Source organism: Sus scrofa, chromosome 8 (assembly GCF_000003025.6).
Source record: "Sus scrofa isolate TJ Tabasco breed Duroc chromosome 8, Sscrofa11.1, whole genome shotgun sequence".
In the NCBI taxonomy this organism is placed as follows: domain Eukaryota; kingdom Metazoa; phylum Chordata; class Mammalia; order Artiodactyla; family Suidae; genus Sus; species Sus scrofa.
Window position 1 is genome coordinate 5,196,381 of NC_010450.4, and position 20,256 is coordinate 5,216,636.

At 43.1% G+C, this 20,256-nt stretch overlaps 1 protein-coding gene across 1 annotated transcript in view; it reads right to left on the minus strand.

The window, feature by feature from the left end:
* Nucleotides 1-20,256, minus strand: part of STK32B (serine/threonine kinase 32B) — a 361,511-nt gene that overhangs the window by 139,565 nt on the left and 201,690 nt on the right. The window lies entirely within an intron of this gene.

Genomic DNA, 20,256 nt, shown 5'->3' on the forward strand with positions numbered 1-20,256 from the left:
CCAAAGATGGATACTAGTACGTCTTGCCAAAGATCTAGAAAACCTTCATACGTTGCTGCTGGGAATGCAAAATGAGGTAGCCACAGGGAATAAGAGTTTGGCAGGTCTTCAAAATGTTAAACCAAGAGTTATCATATAATCCAGCATTTCTACTCTTAGATACAAGCCCAAGAGAACTGAAAATACATGCCTGTCCACACAAGAACTTGTACACACACGTATGTAGTCGCATGACTCATGATGGGCAAAATTAAAATAACCCGAATCTCCACCAACCAAGGCGTGGATAAGTAAAATGTTATGAGTCTCCACAATGGAAGATTCATCAGGCATCACAATGAATGAAGTGCTGATCCACGTTGCTCTACGGGTGATGCTTGAAGTATTACGCTACACGAATAAATTAGTCACAAAGGCCACGTGGTGCATGGATCCACTTTTATGGAATAGGCAAGTCTATAGCAATGAAAAATAGGTGAGAGGCTGGGAGCATAGGAAATAAAGACTGACAGCTCTTAGAAGATTTCTCTTTGGGGTGATGGAGATGTTTTAAAATTAGATAGTGGTGATGGCTGTACAACTCTGTGCATATCCTAAAAACTACTGAATTATGGACTTAAAAGGGATGAATTTCATAGCATGAGATTTAATATCTCAATGAAACTGAGCAATATATACAACCATGTTTGGTATACGAAATCATCTGTCTAAAGAGTGGAAGAACATTCTGTAAAAAGGAGAAAATAATATATGCATTACTTCCACATACATAAAAGATCTCTGGAATTATATTCACAAGACTGATGACTGTGATGGGAGCAGGACCCCTAGGTGGCCTGGTTTCAGGCCTGGAAGAATGTTCACTTATATACGTTTTCGTATTCTGAACCATATCAGTGTACCTACCCCGAAATGGATTAAAATTACATCAAGTTCATCTGTTTCAGCTGAGAGAAAAATGGGCGAGGGCTTTGAAGGAGTGTGTCAACAAAAGGGGGATATATGATCGTAGGTATACAAAATATGGAACATGTTACGTGGCATTAGAGAGCTGCACATCAAAATGAAAACGTGGTGGCTCGCCACACGCAGCCGAAGGGCTAAAAGAAGAATGACAGACAAGAGAAGGGGTCGCCGAACATGCGTAGCAGTCCTGGCTGTCATGCCCTACTGATTGGAGTGGGAACTGGCCCAACACTTGGGAAAACTCTTTGGCAGTATCTTCTCAGGCTGCACATACACAGGCCCGATTATCCAGCAATTTCTTCCCTCTTGTACATACCCAGCAAAAATGTTCACCTCTGTCTACCAAAATACAGGCACCAAAATGTTCCTACCAAGAGTATTCATTTATGAGTATATTAGTAAATTAATATTATATATTATGCTACCAAAATAGCCACGATTGGCTGGCTTAAATAACGTAACAAAATACCCACGACTGGAGGGCTTCAAAAACAGAAAGGGACTCTCTCACAATTGCGCGGGCTGGATGTCCGAGACCATAAGTGTTGGTCTGAGGCCTCTCTCTTCACCTTGTAGCCTCGTCTTCTCCCTGTGTCCTCGCATGGTTGTCCAGTGTATGTCTGTGTCTCGATTTCCTCTTCTTATAAGGACACCTGTTACGTGGATGAGGCTCCACCTTAAACACCTGATTTAAGCTTAACTATTTCTCTTCAAAGCCCGTCTCTCCAAATACAGTCACATTCTGTACACAGTTGAACTCAACCTAGCTTTTAGAATTAAATTGTGTTAACTGTGTTCAATTATTTGTCACTTAAAAGTATTTCAGACAAAGGACATATATATATATAAACTCTATAACCACCGCCTAACTTAATAAACGGAATCTGATTCTGGGAAGATGGTGCAGAGGAAGCACTAGGAATTTCTACTCCCATCTCGACAAAAACTGCACTGGTAGAATCTGTCTGATGATGTAATTATTTGGGGACCCTGGAGTCTGATAAAGGCTTGCAACTTCCAGGAAAAGCCTTGGATGGTAAATTGAAATTAATTGTGGTCAATTTCAGCTCTTAGCACAGTAGTAGATTCCTACCCATCACCCCCAGCCCAGAGCAGGCAGCTGTGCATGGGTTCCAGGAGCAGCTTACACACAGCTTGCAGAAGCCAGGGTAGGTCAAGAGGGTCCTGTCCTCCAAATACTGGAGATCTATGATATGATTGCTAATTGTTGCTTCTGGTCATGGAAGTGCAGACAAAGAGGTGGGTGGTCATTGTTGCTGCCACCCCCCCCCATTGTCGTGACCCCCTTCCCCACAGGCTGTCCAGACTTTCAACAGACTTAAAGGACTGGAGCCCATTCCCCCATCACTTCATTTTTCTCCTCTCTCTTTTGGGAGGCACACATTAAAGACTAGTGCATTTTAAATCACATGTACAGGGGAAATTAGAAAGCCACTATGCATGCATCAGGAAAAGTTCAGGCTCAGAAAAAATTTGAAAAGACCTCAAGTTTACACCTCAGGCAGATCCTTGGCACAGAAACAGCCTATGACAATCAAAACAAAAACAAAGACCAGCAAATCATAAGGAAGGAAAATAATCCGATTCCAAGGTTTTACATTATTAGATTCAAAAATCTAATTTTCAACCAAAAAAAAAAAATCACGGGTCACATAAATAAACAGAAAAGTATGGCCCACTCAAAGGAAAAAAAATAAACCAACAGATACCATCCCTGTAAAAAGACCTGGCGGCAGATTTACTAGACAAAGACTTTGAAATAATGGTCTTAGAGATGCTCAAAGAACTAAAGGGAAATGTGAGGAAAGTCAAGAAAATATTATATAAAGAAAATGGAAATGTCAATAGAGAGACAAAAAAACCCTAAAAAGAAGCCATGAAGAAATTCTGGAGCTGAAAAGTACAATAGCTAAAATGAGAAATCACTAGAGGGATTCAAAGGCCGATGTCAAGCAGTAGAAGAGAGAATCAGCAAACTTGAAGATAGGAGAATGGAAGTTATTGAGCCTGAGGAACAGAACAGAAAGGAAAGAAACTGAAGAAAAGCAAACAGAGCATAAGAGGACTGTGACAAACCATCCAACAGGCCAATATACACATCGCGGGAGTTCCGGAAGGAAAAGAGAGAAAGTGCCAAAGAGAACATTTGACGACACAATAACTGAAAATTCCCCCAATTTCATGAAACACCTGGATATAAACATCCAAAAGCTCAATGAATATAATTTGAGATAAATGCATTTTAAAAAAATATGAGGTTTATGTTTTAGACACACGCTGTATAAGGATGTAATTTTGGGACATCAACCACTGAAAGCAGTGGGATGGGGTGTAAAGAAGGGAGCTTTTTACGTTATTAAGCAGGTGTAAATCCAAATTAGAGCGTAATCATCTTAGGATGATGCATTTCATCCTCATGGGGACCACAAAGGAATCAGCTGTAGAAATACACAAAAGGAACGAGACAGGAGCTTGCACGAACGACTACAAAAAATCCATCACAAAAGAAGACAGTCATAAAGCAAATGAAGGGCAAAAAGCTCAAAAGTATATAGAAAACAAACAGTCAAACGACACCCTGAAGTACCATCTTGGGAGCCTTAAAAGAGGCAGAAATCCTGACGTAGGCTGCAAGGTGGATGAACCGAGAGGGCATTCTGCTGGGTGAAATAAGCCAGTCACCAAAAGTCAAACACCGTATGATTCCACTTCCCTGACACACTTGGTCAAAATCCCAGAGACAGAAAGAAGAATGGTGGTTCCAGGGATGGGGCGGAGGGAATGGGAAGTTACTATGTAAGGGGTACAGATGATCAGTTGTGCAGGAAAAGAAGTCTGAAGATGGACGGGGCGAGGACGGCACAACAAAATGAATGTATTTAATCCCCTGAACTGTACACTGTACACACTCCTGTGTGGAACTGCTCACTGATGTGCACACCTAAAATAATGATGGTGAATTGTGTGTGTGTGTTGCCACAATCAAAAAATTTAAAAACCAAACCAAAAGCCAGAATTTGACAAAGAGCACCTAAGTCTTTGCAGACCTCGCTAAGGCTGCAGCCTCCTCCATCCCTCAGACGGAGCTATGATTCTTAAATTTTACGGATCCTTATCTTACTAGTTTATAGATGCAATACAGTTATGCACATAACTAAACAGTGTTGCTTGGTTTAGCATAATTTAAAATATATACAATGGCATTTACTGTACAGCAGTGCTTATCTGGAACATACAGGGAATATACATGCAAGCCCCCGGTGCTTGTAAGGTGTACACTTGGGGTTTCAAATTCACATGTGAAATGATTTTTTTTTTCCTTTCCAGAGATTTCCTCATTGCTTCCTTTGCCAATGGACATTTTTTCCCCCCTGGTTGGCTTTTCAAAGAAGGCACAGCCTTTGCCTTTGGAAGGTTCCCAGTTTATGTGCAGGTCCAGTTCATAGCCTCATCTCACATCGGCCCAAGATCTAATCTTTTCCCCCCGTAGGTGCTGAACCTCAAGTCCTGATGTCACGAAGACCAGCATCTCCACCTGCCCCTGGGCAGCTCTAAATCCTTCACACTCTGGTTTTTGGCAGCTGCCTTACCTCTGACACATGAAGATCTTCCTTGCTTTCAAACTAAGTTCTAAACTTAAAATAATTTTTAAAAATATGGTTGGTCCTGCAATTCTCAGCGTTTTCCCTGGGAGGATTTTCATGTCCTATCTTAGGCGCCTTGCTTTGCCCAAAGTAGAACCTGCCAGCCCATCTGGAACTGCAGCTCTTTTTTCACCCTTCGCCACCTCTGGGACCTTCATCGGTCACCCATTCTCCTCCTCACTAGCCATCAGCAATACGCACCGCAGAGTGTGGCTTCCTGATCAGTCTCTCTCAGGGCATCCTAACGATGGTGGGTGTGCAGCAGAATGTCACATCACGTAGTAGAAACAGTCCCTAGGCCACTCGCTGATAATGAAAGAACACCTGCTGAGAGACAGGCCAGGCTTAGTCTAGCCAGAGACACTTACCGATGGTCAAAGAAATGTTTCAGAAGCCCAGGTTACAGGTTGTCTTAACATACATTTTTTTTTTTTTGCTTTTTTAAAAAAGTCTATCTGCATATCCTTTTCAGATACAAAAGAAAAAATACAATTTAAAGGCTCTTAAATAATTTGACTCTCTGAACACTAAAAATAGCCTCTATGGGTGAGCTGCAGAGATAATGAACCATAAGGTGAAGCTCTTTACATCATTTTTTTTTCATGAGTGAATAAAACACCTCCCATTCGTTTTCACGTCCTAGTCAGTATCCACTTGTTCCAAACAGAGACAACGGGTCTGAGAGTGTGCGCAGCAGCAAATAAGAATCAGATGTCAGGTTTTTTGACATCTGTGTCAAAGCTCCACTGTCGCCACCTCCCCCCAAAAACTGCTACTGATCATAGCGTTCTAAGGCTTCTACGGCAATTTAAAAGGAGTGAATTGGTTGAGCAAAAAGGAATACTCCAGACAGCTTTCTTGGACTAGAAACGACCTGTTCTCTAATAGCTCCTCCACTGCTCTATCCTGAGAAGTAAAAGTGAGATACGCACTGGCACACACAATGATTCAAATCACAGCGAAGTCAGTCCTAGAATGGGCACTGACTCGCTCTGCCCTCTGCCGCCTACCACATAATCATCCGACAATGTAAAACTGAGCATGCTGGTTACACTGTCTTTAAAAAGCAATAAGCGGGAACAAAGACATAAAACCTGTTTGCCTTTCAAAGGCTCCGTGTTTATGACAAGGAGCTGGAGGCGGAAGGCAGAAACCCAGTGAGATGAGAGGCCACCACGGCAATCCATGGCCGTGCCAAAGTCTGGCCCTTGTATTCGGTGGGAACCAGTCCAAACGACCGGCAATGAAACAAGTCTTTAGAGAGTGCCCTCTATGTGGGTCAGTCAATGAGGGCACTGGAAAACCTCACGGGTGCCCGTTCTCACTGTGCAGCAATTCAGCAGTGCAGAAAAGCACCGGAGCTGGGCACTTGGAAAGGGCAGAGGGGGAGACCATGCAGTCCCGTTTGCCAGCTGTGCCTCCCTGGGCAAGTACTGCATGTCTTTTTTTTTTTTGTCTTTTGTCTTTTGTCTTTTTAGGGCGGCACCCGCGGCACATGGAGGTTCCCAGGCTAGGGGTCGAATCGGAGCTACAGCTGCTGGCCTACACCACAGCCACAGCAACGCCAGATCCGAGCTGCATCTGCAACCTACACCACAGCTCCTAGCAATGCCGAATCCTTAACCCACTGAGCGAGGCCAGGGATCGAACCCGCAACTTCAGGGTCCCTAGTCGGATTCATTTCCGCTGCACCATGACCGGAACTCCAGGTACTGCATGTCTTTGAGATGCATTTCCCTTCTTTGTAACACAATTACTGTAAAAATTATAACAAAGGTCGAGCTTATCATGAGAAGCCTATGAGGAGATGGATGTGGAAGCAGTTTGAAAAATAAGTGCAATTATGATGCCATTAAAATAATAAATGAAAGAAAAAAGTCTGCCTATATTTTAAGTTCTTCTTCTCAACCAAGAAGCTGCTATATGATATACAACAAGGGATTCCTTTCAGCGAATCCCTTCAAGACTGAACATCAGAGAATCTGGAAACATCAAATTCTCTAACTTCAAGTCGCAGCCCAGGGGAAGCGCTTGCAGTGGAACCTTTGCATAGCAGAGATGGCGTATGAAGAGAGGGGCCCCTAGCTGAACTCCCAAAAGTAGGATGTGCATTCTAATAAGTCTGTATACTTTTTAAAAGCATCAAATCTTGATAAAAAGGATAAAAATTCCTTTAAAATGTAGGCTTTGTTCTCGCTAAGTGAAAAGAGATGCTTTGGGGCAATTACAACAGAGGCAGAAGTGATGGGCTGGGGCACCTCGAAGAGTTGGGGTGACTGACGCATGGCTGAAAAACAAGTTGTGTTTAAGATGCTAAAAATTCCTCATGGGGCTCTCCCCCTGCTCACATGCGGGCCCTGCCTTTTCTTCAATCCCGCTTTCCTCCTCACACCACCAGCGACCCAGGTCCTGGCCCTTGATGTCTTCATCAGGGGGTCCCCCCAGAATTTCTCAACTCAGCCTTAAAGCCCCATTCACCCCTCCATCCATTCATCCAGTGTTTCCAAAGCACCCACTGGATGCCAGCTGCTGCAGAAATTGATGGGGATACAAGGATGGCAGTCATGGAGACAATACCAGGACTAGGATGTAAGGGTGGGCCTGAGCTAGTGAGCAAAGGATTCATGGGGTTTGGAGGGATGGCAAAGGAAGAAGGCATCTTAGAAGAGAGTGAACCTCCTCTGAGAAGCCGTTTTCTCATTCCCTTCTCAGGCTGGGTCCGCGAGCATCCAGACAGGAACCCCATAAGCAGACATTTGCGTTAAAATTGGTTAGTGGCAGTTTTAAATAAAACAAAAACAACAGGCTCTTGAGGTCATGACTGAAACATAAGTATCTACCATAAAATCTGATGACAAATCGGAACAGAATCAACTCACTCTCACTGTGATAGTGAAAGAATGCAAAGGCTAAAAAGGCAGTGACTAAGTTTGAAACTACATTCCAACTTATTCTATAATCAGTTTACATGTTTTATCTGAATATAGTCTCCCCCCCGCCATTAGAAAGACCCTGTCCTTAGACAACAGAGGCCTTGTCAAAAATCAATTGACCATATGTTTGTGGAACTACTTTTGGACTCTCTATTCTGCTCCAATGATCCATCTATGCTGATCCTAATAAAATAGTCTTGATTACTGTACATTTATGTCTTGAAATTAGTTTTTTAACTATGATCTTAACCTTTACAGTTGTTCTGGCTTTCATAAGTATTTTTCATTTCCACATATATTTGAGAATCAGTTTGTGAATTTCTACATGAGAGCTTGATGGGATTTTGATTGAGATTGTGCTAAATCTGTGGGTCATTTTGGGGAGAATTGATACCTTAGTAACATTGAGTTTTAAGATCTGTAAACAAGGTATATCTCACTATTTCTTTTCCCAGCAATGTTTTGTGGTATTCAATGCATAGATGTTTATTCAGATTCATCCCTAAGTATTTCATATATTTGTGTTACTGCGAATGATATTTTTAAAAATTCAATTTCTAAGAGTTTATCACTAGTATATAGAAATATGATAAAATGTTTAATATACTGATTTGTCTGGAATCCTACTAAGTTCACTTGTTATTTCTAGTATTTTTAATGTAGAGCCTATCAGATTTTCTATATAAACAACATAATTGTGTCATTTGCAAATAAAAGGGTTGTATTTATCATCTCCAATCTGAATGCTTTCTTCTATTTCTTTTTCTTGTCTTATTGCACTGGTTAAAACTTCCAGTGTAATGTTTAATGGAAGCAGTGAAAGCGGATAGTCTTGTCTTGTTCCAGATTTTAGGAGGAAAGAATTCAATTTTCTCCTATAAATATAATGATACCTGTGGGTTTTCTGTAGAGGCCCTTTATTGGGTTGAGGAAAATCCCTTCTACTTGACGTCTGTGGAAAAAAAATTTTTTTTTTACCAAGAATGGATACTGAATTTTGTCAAATGCTGTTTCATTACCAATGGAAATGACATTTTTCTAGCATGTTTGTATGGTGAACTACATTGATGGCTTTTCAAATGTTAAACCCATCTTGAATACCTGGGATAAATATCATTTGGAAATGATGTATTATACTTTTTATATATTATTGGATTTAATTATCAAAAATGTGAATAATTGTTGCATCAATGTTCCTGACAGATATTGGTCTATAGTTTTCTTTTCTGGTAATGTTTTTGTCTGGTTTCCATAACAGGGTAATGTTGGACTCAAAGAATAAACTGGGGAGTATTCCCTCTATTGATATGTCTTCAAGTTCACTAACCTCTTCTCCTGCAATATCTAATCTGCTATTAATCCTATCCATTATATCGTCAACACAAACACTGTAGTTTTCAACTCAAGAAGTTTGATTTAGGTCTTTTTTTATATCTTCCATGTCTCCACTTAACTTTTTGAATTTATGGAATACAGTTATAATAACTTTTACTGTCCTCGTATTTTTCATATAATTTTTTCCTTTTTTGGTTATATCAGGTGTGAGGATAAATCTAGTCTCTCTCACTCCATCTTGGTCAGAGTGGTAGCTCTTAGCCTATATTCTGATGCAGAGTAGTCTTTCCAAAAGAAACGCTGATGGAATTGATGACTATGGAATGTTCTAGGTGCCAGGAATGCACAGTGAATGGAAAAATCTCTGCATTTGTGAGCTTACAATCTAGTGACAGCCAACTAACATAAAGCAAAAAATAAATACATAAATGAGACAATTTTAGATAGTGTTAGGCAAATGAGAGTGATCAATAAGGACTGGAAGAGAGTGGAAAAATCACCTAATAGATATTGCTCAGGGAATGCTTCTCTGAGGAAGAGGTGACCATGCAGCAGTCCTGGGGAAGGGCATTGCAGGCACAGAGAACCATAGGTACAGAGTCCTGAGTGGGAGCAGGCTCAGCACATTTCAAGGAAGAATGAAGGCCAGCATAGTAAGAGAGAGAAGGGTAAGGCAGGGGCCAGATCAGATAGAGCCTTGCACATCAGGGGTGAGGTGCAGAGCAGAGTGGGAAAACTGCACTCCAACACACAAAGAACTATCAAAGTGAACCTTTCTTTGCACGCCTCCCTCTAGAAGAATGAACAGCAAACATCAGAGAAATTAGCTCACTTTTCCTTGCTTCTGCTGAGAGTGTTCACCCCACAGGCTGCTGGCAACCAGGATGGGATGGCTCCTAAACCTACTGCCGTCCTGCCCCTGATCCAAGAGCACTGCTGGCAAGCTATTCCTGTGAAGCCCACACCATCCTCCTCACGGTCTGGCCACCAAAGGGAAACAACAGAACTGCAAGCGGTTTGGCAGCTGCCACATTTCCTTCCAGAAATGACAGAGCAGAGCAATGGATGAAGTGTTCACATGCTCTCTTTTCAGGAGAAAAAAGTGGTACGAACTCTTTAGAGTGGGTTGCTGTTCGCAATAATAAAAGGAAATAACATTTTTTTCAGTTTCCTTTCACCAATATTCTGGCGTAATTTTTCTCTCCACATTTGGCTGTGACAGATGCGCCGGAATATCTGAACAAACTTGATTTGTGTCCCAGCTGGTTACTTACTCACCGTGTGATCTTGGGCTTAGTCATTTCATCTCCCTGAGACTTTGTTTCCCTTTCTGAGACATGAGCATCCTCTTCCCATCCTCTCCTAGGGGAGCTCTATTAACCACACTCGTGATATGGAAGTCCCTCCCTTCCCAGACATGAGACTTAGGCACACATGGTAGAAGGACCTTGGCACTCAGCTGAGAAACCTGGGATGAAATGGCACCTTGGCACTCAGCTGGGAAAATGGGGAGGGGGAAGAACTCAAGGTCAAAGTATGTAATAAGTACTTTTACTTTTATTCAACTTTAAAAACTAAAGACTGAACAGAATTTAGGAGGATATCAATGGCATTGCAGCCACTGACTCAGCCATAGTGGATACCCAACAGTATCCACTGCTCGCTGGGAATCCTTCAGTTGTTCCTCACTCAGTTTCAAGAACACTGAAAACGCAGTTTGCCCTTTTGCAACCAAAACACATTTTCTGGGAGTGTCCATCATGGCTCAGTGGTAACAAAACCAACCAGTATCCTTGAGGATGCGGGTTCGATCCCTGGACTCACTCATTGGGTTAAGGATCTGGCATGCCAGGAGCTATGGTGTAGGTCTCTGACACAGCTCGGATCCCGTGTTGCTGTGGCTGTGGTATAAGCCAGCAGCCTGCAGTGCTGATTCAACCCCTAGCCAGGGAACTTCCGTATGTTTCAGGTGCAGCCCTAAAGAAACAAAACAAAAAATTTGCTGTGTAAAGTCCTCCCTCCAAGCATTCTACGCCACCTTGGCTTCATGGTTCAGGAACCTATCTCCTGGGTCCCATCCTGGTCCTGTGGACCCCAACGAGTTTGGGTATTGGAGATGGGGAGCTCTCTCCTTGGCCTTTATTTCACTTTCTCTGCAGTGGGCCACATATATTTAAAAGTATAAGATCAAAGTTCTTGGAAAAGATACTGGGGTTGAAAAGGAATTACAAGTAAATCAACTTTAAAGTTGACCAAGCCTTTTCACCTTCTTCCTGTTAGTTCACTTTGCAAAGACAATGTAACTATTATGCCCAGGGTATAGCCAGGAATCTGAACCCCAGAGAGGTCAAGAGCAGTTGCTGAAGATCACACAGGTGGCGCGAAGGAACTCACACCCAGATGACTGCCTTTTCAAACTCAATGTTCCTTTAAAGCAAGTCATGCTAGAAGAGAGCTATGACTAGAGTAAACCCCTATATTAATATGAACTCAAATTATTTTGATTGAGACCACTGCAAAATTTCATTTTCACTTTGTGTTCCTTGGCGATTGCAACAGAGTTCTTTATCTCATTTCTTCACCTTTTCCCAGAGTTCACACCACCTCCCAATTGAGTTCCATCTGTGAATTTAATTAGCCAGCTGCTGTCCTGGTCTTCCAGATCATTAATTAAGATCTTCTTTGAAACCAGACCTAACCCTCTTCCCCTCAGATACTCCCGGGAGACTTTGGTGCAGCTCTGGAAATAACTGTTTATTTTAACCCCACATTATATGCTCCGTTTGCAAAGAGAGTTTTATAAAGTACTATCTCAACAAGTTAATTTCTCCAGGGACAGATTGTGAGCCAGCTCAGAATGTGTTGTCAAAATCCAAACACAATAAACTGCCTCTAAATGTTGATGCATTTGTTATTATTAGTGTTAGGTAATTAGAAAAAATTGCTAATAAAATTCACTGTAGCATCTTTGGTTTAAACCCCAAACTTGCTAAATGCATAGGTATCATCAGAGGACTCCATGTGTATCAGCAGATGAAGAATACCCATCCACCTACCCCTTCTATGCAGGAATCCAAGATCTAGGAAGTTGCCTTAAAGAACTAAATCAAAGGAAGAAAAAAAGGTTTATGTATAAAGATGCTCATTATTTGATATATTACCAAACACTGGAGGAGCTGATTCTATTATCTCACAACAGGAGAATGGGTAAGTACACGGTGGTACATCTTTATTATGGAATATTATGCTGCTGTTAAAACCAACACTGTGTAATTACAGGGAAGGCACCTGGGGTTTAATAATAGCAAGTGGGAAATAAAGGGAACAAATATGCAAAATCTACAATTACTTAGGTCCGTATGGGCAGACACTGAAATGACCGGGAGTAAAAATTAAATGCATTTAACTTGGAGTTACAAGACTGTGGAAAGGTTTATTTGCATGTTTTACTTTAAGTTAACATGTAAAAGACGACTCTGACTCAAAATATCTTAGAAGCATTTTGATGATCACGGTGTGATTCAGGATGTTTGCACTCAAGTTCTCTCCAGCAAATGTGTCAATACCCACCCAGAAACCTTGGGCCCTACCATTCAATTAGGCAAGAGATACTTCTAACTGCTAGTATCTGTATTTCTATGCCCAAGAACGTTTATCTGGACCTGCGGGAGGCCATGCATACAGCTGATTAGAAGATCCAAAAAATGGAGTTCCCAATGTGGCCCAGTGGGTTAAGAATCCAACTGCCGGAGCTTGGGTAGCTGTGGAGGCACAGGTTCAATCCCTGACCCAGGGCAGTGCATTAAAGGATCTGGCGTTGCCATCGCTGCCGGGTAGGTTGCAGTGGCAGCTTGGATTCAGCCCCTGGCCCAGGAACTTCCACATGCCACAGATGCAGCCATTAAAAAAAGATCAAAAGAATTAACACTTTCTGGGAGTTCCCATTGTGGCTCAGCGGTTAATGAACTTGACTAGCATCCATGAGGACATAGGCTCGATCCCCAGCCCCCTCAGTGGGTTAAGGATCCTGCGTTGCCCTGAGCTGTTATGTAGGTCGCAGACTTGGGTCAGATCTGGCATTGCTGTGGCTGAGGCTGTGGGGTAGGCCAGCAAACGTAGCTCCAATTCGACCCCTAGCTTGGGAACCACCATATGATGCATCTGCAGCCCTAAAAAAGGGAAAAACAATTTAGCACTTTCTTAGAAGGAGCCATCAACAACTCTTAGGAGACCACAGACACCCAAACAGTCTCACTTTTCAGGTGGTGTAATTCTGAGATGACTGTTTTGTACCATTTCTCAGATTCTAATAAAGGACCAAAGAAAACCCCTGGAGAAAGGAAAGTTATTCTCACATTTAGCACTGAAATAACCAGTTATCCATATGCGATCAAAGGCAAATCAATCACCATACACTATACACAAAGGATGATTTTAGATAGACGATAGGTCGACAAGTTGAATATATTTTCTAGAAGAAACACAGAAAACTCTCAGTGAGCTGGGGAAGTATGAAGTCTTAGGGGATAAAAAGCAATGGACAGAAAGAAGATTGATCAATTGCAGTTCATCCAAACTAAAAACTTACTCAACAATGACACCACAGAGCACATGGACAGTACATCACAGACCGGGATAAAATAGCCACAGGGCACACGTGACCAAGGATACCTACATTCAAGAAGGATGCCTACAACTGGACAATTTTTAAAAAACAGACAACCCACTTTTAAAAATACAAAAGACTTGGACAGGCGCTTCATAAAAAAGACCTATAAATGCTAATAAGTAGATGAAAAGTTCCCAACATCATTTGTTGTTGGAGAAATGGATATTAAAACGACAAAGAAATGCCTGGACACACTGGCTAGAATGGCTATAATTACGAAGGCTGATGGCTCCAAATGCTGAAAGGATGTGAGACAATCAGAACTCACAGAAATCGCCAATAGGGAGCGTCACATTTTCTGAGAACTTTGGAAAACTCTTTGGCAGTTTCTTATAACAGCTAAACAATTCAATTTCTTCGTAAATGTTTACCCAATAGAACTGAAAGCACATATTCACAAACAGATCTATACCAGACTGTTCACAGCAGCCTTACTCCTAATAGCTCCAAACTGGAAACAGCAAATGCTGGGAACCGAAGAGCAGATAATTAAGTGCAATATTTGCATATAGTAGAACACTCTACAGTGAGAAGGACGAATTACCTGCATACACACCATGCACGACAGGACTGAAACTCAAGCACGTGTTGCTTGAAAGAAGCCGGGCACAATCTTTCCACGCACATAAAATTCTAGAGTGAGGAAAATCAAACTCTGGTGATAAGAGATAAGAACAGGGATTTCCTGAAAGATGATGGAGATTGATCAACTATGGAAGATGCATAAAAGACATTTCGGAGTGGTAGCAACGTTCTCTATCTTGATAACGTTGTGGCTCAGTGGAAACAAATCTAACTAGCATCCACGAGGACACAAGTTTGATCCCTGGCCTCGCTCAATGGGTTAAGGATCTGGTGTTGCCATGAACTGTGGTGTAGGTCGCTGACGCGGCTCAGATGCTCAGATGCTGCGTTGCTGTGGCTGTGGTGTAGGCCAGCAGTTACGGCTCCGATTCGACCCCTAGTCTGGGAACCTCCGCATGCCAAGGGTGCAGCCCTAAAAAGACAAAAAAAAAAAAAAAAAGAAAAAAAAAAAAAAGAGCATGGGTCTTTGGTACCTTGGTACCTTGGTCAAAACTGATTAAACTAATTACTGCATCAGAATCAAATAGTACACTGAGGAGGGTGTGTGCATTTTGCTTCAGGAAAAAGAAAAAAATCTAAGCACGCTCATACAGAGACATGCTCTTCTGATCCCTCTTTACTCTCCATCAGGCGGTGATTTTCCAGACCATGTGATCTGGCACCGAGGGATGGAGGTTTGTTCTATAGCCCTTGTGTTTTGCGGAAAACAGCTAGAATAGCTTCTGCATCTCTCCAGAGAGACGTGAGCAATGCTGCAACAAATGCTGGTGTTTCACAGGGTCCTGGAGGGAGAGAATGGCGGAAACCAGCAGCTAGGACATCCCCGGGAGGCCGGCCACGTGGGATCGTCCCATCGGCCGGGACCCCTGCCCAGCGAGAGCCCAAACCGCATCTGAGATCCTCCCTGGTGATACACACAAAGCACATGAGCCTGTGTTTATTCAACTGGACCCACCGCAGGGGATATTCCTCCCACTTCATCATCTCAGTGAACAGCAACCGCACCAGCAAACATCTTCTGAGCCGCTACGGGGGCTGCCACTGCCCCTCAGGAGCTCAGTGCCTAGCGGAAAGAGAGCTCCATAATCAACGTGATAAAATGAAGCGCTAAATAGAGGGGTGGGTGGAAGACCATCAAGGCTCCGGGGCAGGTGGAGCGTGGCCAGGGAAGGCCTCGGAGTGGAGCTGAGATGAGGGCTGAGTCTTCACAAGGGTGCGATTCAATAGCTTTACTCTGATTATTAAAATAATAGTGGTTCTTTGGGAGGAAAGTTAGAAGATTAAAAGCACTGAGCATGAAATAAACATCGACCTAAATCCTATACGCAGAGATAATCTCAGCAACCATTAGGACTGTGCCTTTCCTGCCAATTTTCACATGCTAGGTACTCTTTATGGACTTGACATGATGATGGGATTGGGATCTTGTTAGAGATGCGGGGAGGGGGGTTGCCTTTTGGGGGCGGTGGTGGCGTACCCACGGCATATGGGGTTTCCAGGCCAGGGGTGCAATCGGAGCTGTAGCTGCCGGCCTACACCACAGCCACAGCAATGTGGGATCCGAGCCACGTCTGTGACCTACGCCACAGCTCATGGCAACGCCAGATCCTTAACCCACTGAGCAAGGCCAGGGATCGAACCTGCATCCTCATGGATGCTAGTTGGGTCCGTTAACTGCTGAGCCATGATGGGAACGCCCAGAGATATTTTTTTTTTAATAGGCTATATTCTTTAATACTTGACCCCAAGTATTAGGGGTCTTCATGCCTGTATGAGTCCATGTAGCCATTTTTAATAGCCACGGAGAATTCCACCTCACAAGCTGTGCTCCACATATAACCAACCTTCTGGGTCATTCACAATGGTTTTTAGGGGTTTATGATGTTACAAGTGTTTAACTAAGTCTTGGAGCAGGAGGCGCTTCCATGAAGACGTGGGAGGGAAAGGAAGTGATGACGGCAGCCCGGAAGCCAAAGGAAAAGGTGACAAGAATCTGGAGAATGCCAGTCATCCCGAGAGCCCAGGGCACAGGCCGTGCGGAGAACCAAGACGGGAGGGGGGAAGGCAGGCAAACAGAAGAGGTCTCAATGCAGTCTGAGGATTTGCCCCTGACCCCCAAAGTCTGGGGGAGCAAGTCAAAAGTCTGAATCATTAGAGCGACACCAGCGGGTTTGTGTTTTTGAAATGTCACTCTGTTCCTTCTGAGCATTTTGCTGCCTTATGCTTTAAAATCTTGGGTATCTATTCTTATCAGTTCGGGAAACACCTTCCACTCAAGGCTATAGGGACCGAAGACAGCCAGAGGCAGCCAGTAATGCCTTTCATTGAGTGTTTGTCCCCGTGGGTACCTTGGCCTTGAAGAGCTATCCTTTGTCCCAGACTCTCTTCCTATGAATATATTTCCTACTGGAGGTTCTTGTCCCCTAAACTAGAAGTGTCAGCCAAAACCACATATGCCCAAATCTGCAATCTGTCCCTAAGCCAAGCAATCCGTCCAGAAGCCAGGTGCTCAGACCTGGGGGAAGAATTAGCCTGAGCCAAAGGTGAAGTGGGCTGAACGCTCTCCCACTCCAAGGACAGGAGCATTCTGCATAAAAGAAAACCAAAAGATCTGGTCAAGGTCTGGTCAAGGTCAAGCGTAAGAAAGATAAAGACGGCAGATGCGGAAACCAGGTGGGATCTCGAAGTCAGAGCAGAGAGTGTGAGGTGACGTCAACAGAGTCAGATGCAGGCCTTCGAGGTCAGGAAGAGTCAGCTCAAGTGGGGAAAGGCAATGGGGGCCGAGCTCAAGATAAACAGGAGAAAAGGAAAGGGAGCATTCCAGAAAGCGGGGAGCCTTGAAGGGCTGCATGGTCCATGGAGAACACACTTAAAACACCTCCCTTAACCCAGGGAAATACAAGAAAACTTTGCCATCCACCCTGGCAAATGGTAGGAAAAGTCACCTGCAAGAGATAAAAATTGCAAGTCTGCATCAAATATGGTTGGAAGGCTAAACTCGTACCACTCACCCAGTAGGAATGTGACATAAAAGCTGGCCTTGAACCAGTGGAAACTGAGAACCCAGCTGAAGAAAAGGTGAAACACTTCTGCAATCAAGGTGACACAGGGAACATTGGCTGAAGATGAAGCTTCTGTCAAAAACTTCAACCACTCATCGGGTTTTTTTTTAAAAAATAAGCCTCTCAATACATGGACTTAAAGGAACAATCTGAAAAGGAGCTGCAACTGTGTATTTTCAAATTATTAAAAAAATAAAGAATAGAGGCTATAAGTCAAAAATAGAACAACAATAACAAACCAGTAAACTTGAAAAATAATGCAAGAGCCCAAATTCTGTGCTGGTGTCAGTTCTGGATGATGGGAATACATCCACTGGGCAAAATGGACAGAGCCCTGTCCTCCAAGAGACTTCGTTCAGGAGGAGGAGACTGCAAATAAATGAACAAAGAAACTAATCTCAGCAGTGATCCATGCCAGCCAATAACGCCAAACCAAGTGGACAGATACAGTGACCACACGTGCAATGAACAAAGGGATGCATACACGGCTCCTGAAAGAAAGAAGAGGGGACATTTGGTGTCACAGGTGTGACGCAGGGCGGTTGCATTGAGAAGACATGAAAGAAAAGTGCTCATTTCACCACAATTTCATTAAGATGAAGAAAGAGCTAAGATATAATCAAGGCTTTTTAAGCAAAGCTCAGTCTTTGATGGCCCCACTTCAAATCTTCTTGAATTCAAATAGCTCCTTCTCAATACAATACAAACCCAGAAGGAGTCTTCTCCAGAAAATTCCACCTCTGTTTTTTAATTTCTGTCTTTCCTTCTTTCTTTCTCTCTCTCTCTCTTTCTTCCTTCTTTCCTTCCTTCCTTTCTTGGGCCACACCTGTAGCATATGCAAGTTCCCAGGCTAGGGGTCGAATTGGAGTGGTAGCTGCTGGTCTATGCCACAGCCACAGCATCACAGGATCCAAGCCTCATCTGAGAGCTACACCACAGCTCATGGCAACACTGGATCCTCAACCCACTGAGTGAGGCCAGGGATTGAACCCACATGTTTATGGATACTAGTGGGATTGGTTTCTGCTGCACCACAGCAAGAACTCCAGAGAGAATTCCATTTCTATCATTAGGCGACTTCTGCTATTTTGAATTGTACAATGTTACAACCAGGTACTGACACGGAGGCAAGGCACCCCTCTTACTCATATTTCCCCAGCTTTACTTGTACTCAGAGGTACGTGCATTTCATTGCATACACAATAAAACCTACACGTTTCATCACACGCGTGGGTTCCTGCATCCACCATCATGGTCCAGATACGCGAAGGTTCCATCACCACAAGGAGCCCTGGTGTCGCCTTTTAAGGACCACACTGACCTCCATCTTCCCTGCTCCACCCCATGCGACCCTCCCCACCCCCGACCCTTGGAGTCCACTAATCCGCTCTCCAGTTTAAAAATGTGTTATTTCAAAAAGGGTCCACAAGTGGAAGCACAGTGCAGCCTTTGGGGTTTTCTCATTCACCATAATCCTCCAGAGATTTATCCACATCATATATATCCAGAGTTCCTTTTGGTTGCCGAGGGCTAGTCCACGGTAGGCAGGTCCGACAGTGTATTTCACCGTCCACTCACCCACTGAAGGGCAGCCAGGCTGTTTTGAAAGCATTCGGCTATGACCACCCAGTTGTTTTGATTAGGTTTTGTGTGAATGTGAAGTCTGCATTTCTCTGGGAGGCATCCTGGGGAGGGAAATTGCTGGGTCGTGGGGTAGTCCAGTGTTCCATTTTATAAAACAAACAAACAAACAAACTATAACACCGTGAAAGGGTTTTACAGAGATGCTGTATCACTTCACATTCCCACCAGCAATGAATGAATAATCCAATTTCTCCACATTCTCGCCAGCATTTGGTGTGGTCCTAGTTTTTAAAGTTTTAGCCATTCTGATGGATGTGGAGTAATTTATTATTGCAATTTTAGGTTGCATTTCCCTCATGGCTAATAAACGTAGAACAACTTTTCATGTGCTTATTTGCCATCTGTGTATCCTCTTCAGTGAATTTTTGAGTGAAGTCTCTTCCCCTAAAGTGGATTTTTTTTCACTGTTCTTTATCTATTCTAGGTATTGTTTCTTTGTTAAATGTGTGATTTGCAAATACTTTCTCTGGCATCGCAGCCTGCATTTTTCCTAGGAGCTCTTGCACAACAAACATTTCCAATCTCAAAAAGTTCATTTTCTAAAATGTTTTCATCAGTCTTTGGTGTCAGGTCTAGGAATTCTTCACCAAGCCCTTGATCTGGAAAGATTTTTCTCCTTCATCTTCTTCCCTATAAATTTTAACATTTCACATTTTAATCCATGATCCATGTTCCATAATTTTTGTATAAGATATAAATAAGGCTTAGGTTTAAGTCTTTTTTCTTTTGCCTGTGAATGTCCAATTGCTCCAACACAATTTGTGGAAAAGGCTTTCTTCCATTGAAATACTTTTGATCTTTGTCAAAAATCAGTTGAGCACATTTGTGGTTCTATTTCTGGGCGCTTCATTTTGTTTCACGGATTGACAGTTCTATCCTTCTGTCAACACCGCACACATCTTGACTGGCCTAATTGAAGAACGGGCTTTGCTGTCGGGTAGAAGAAGCAGAACGAATTTCTCTTCCAGGATTGTTTTAGCTAATTTAAGCCCTGTGCCTTTCCATATAAATTTTAGAATAGGCTTGTCCAGATCAACAGAACTCCTTGCTGCAGGAGTTCCTGTTTTGGCTCAGCAGTAACGACCCCGACTAATATCCATGAGGATGTGGGTTCGATCCCTGGCCTTGCTCAGTGGGTTAAGGACCCGCCATTTCCTCGAGCTGAGGTGTAGGTCACAGATGAGGCTTGGATCCCACGTTGCTGTGGCTGTTGTGTAGGCTGGCAGCTGTAGATGTGATTAGACTCCCAGTCTGGGAACTGTCATATGCTGTGGGAGTAGCCCTAAAAAACCCCAACAAAACAACAAAAACAAAAAACCTTCTTGCTGGGATTATGCCAGGGATTTTTTTCCCCCCAATCAATTTATATATTTTTGAATTTTAATTTTATTGGAGTG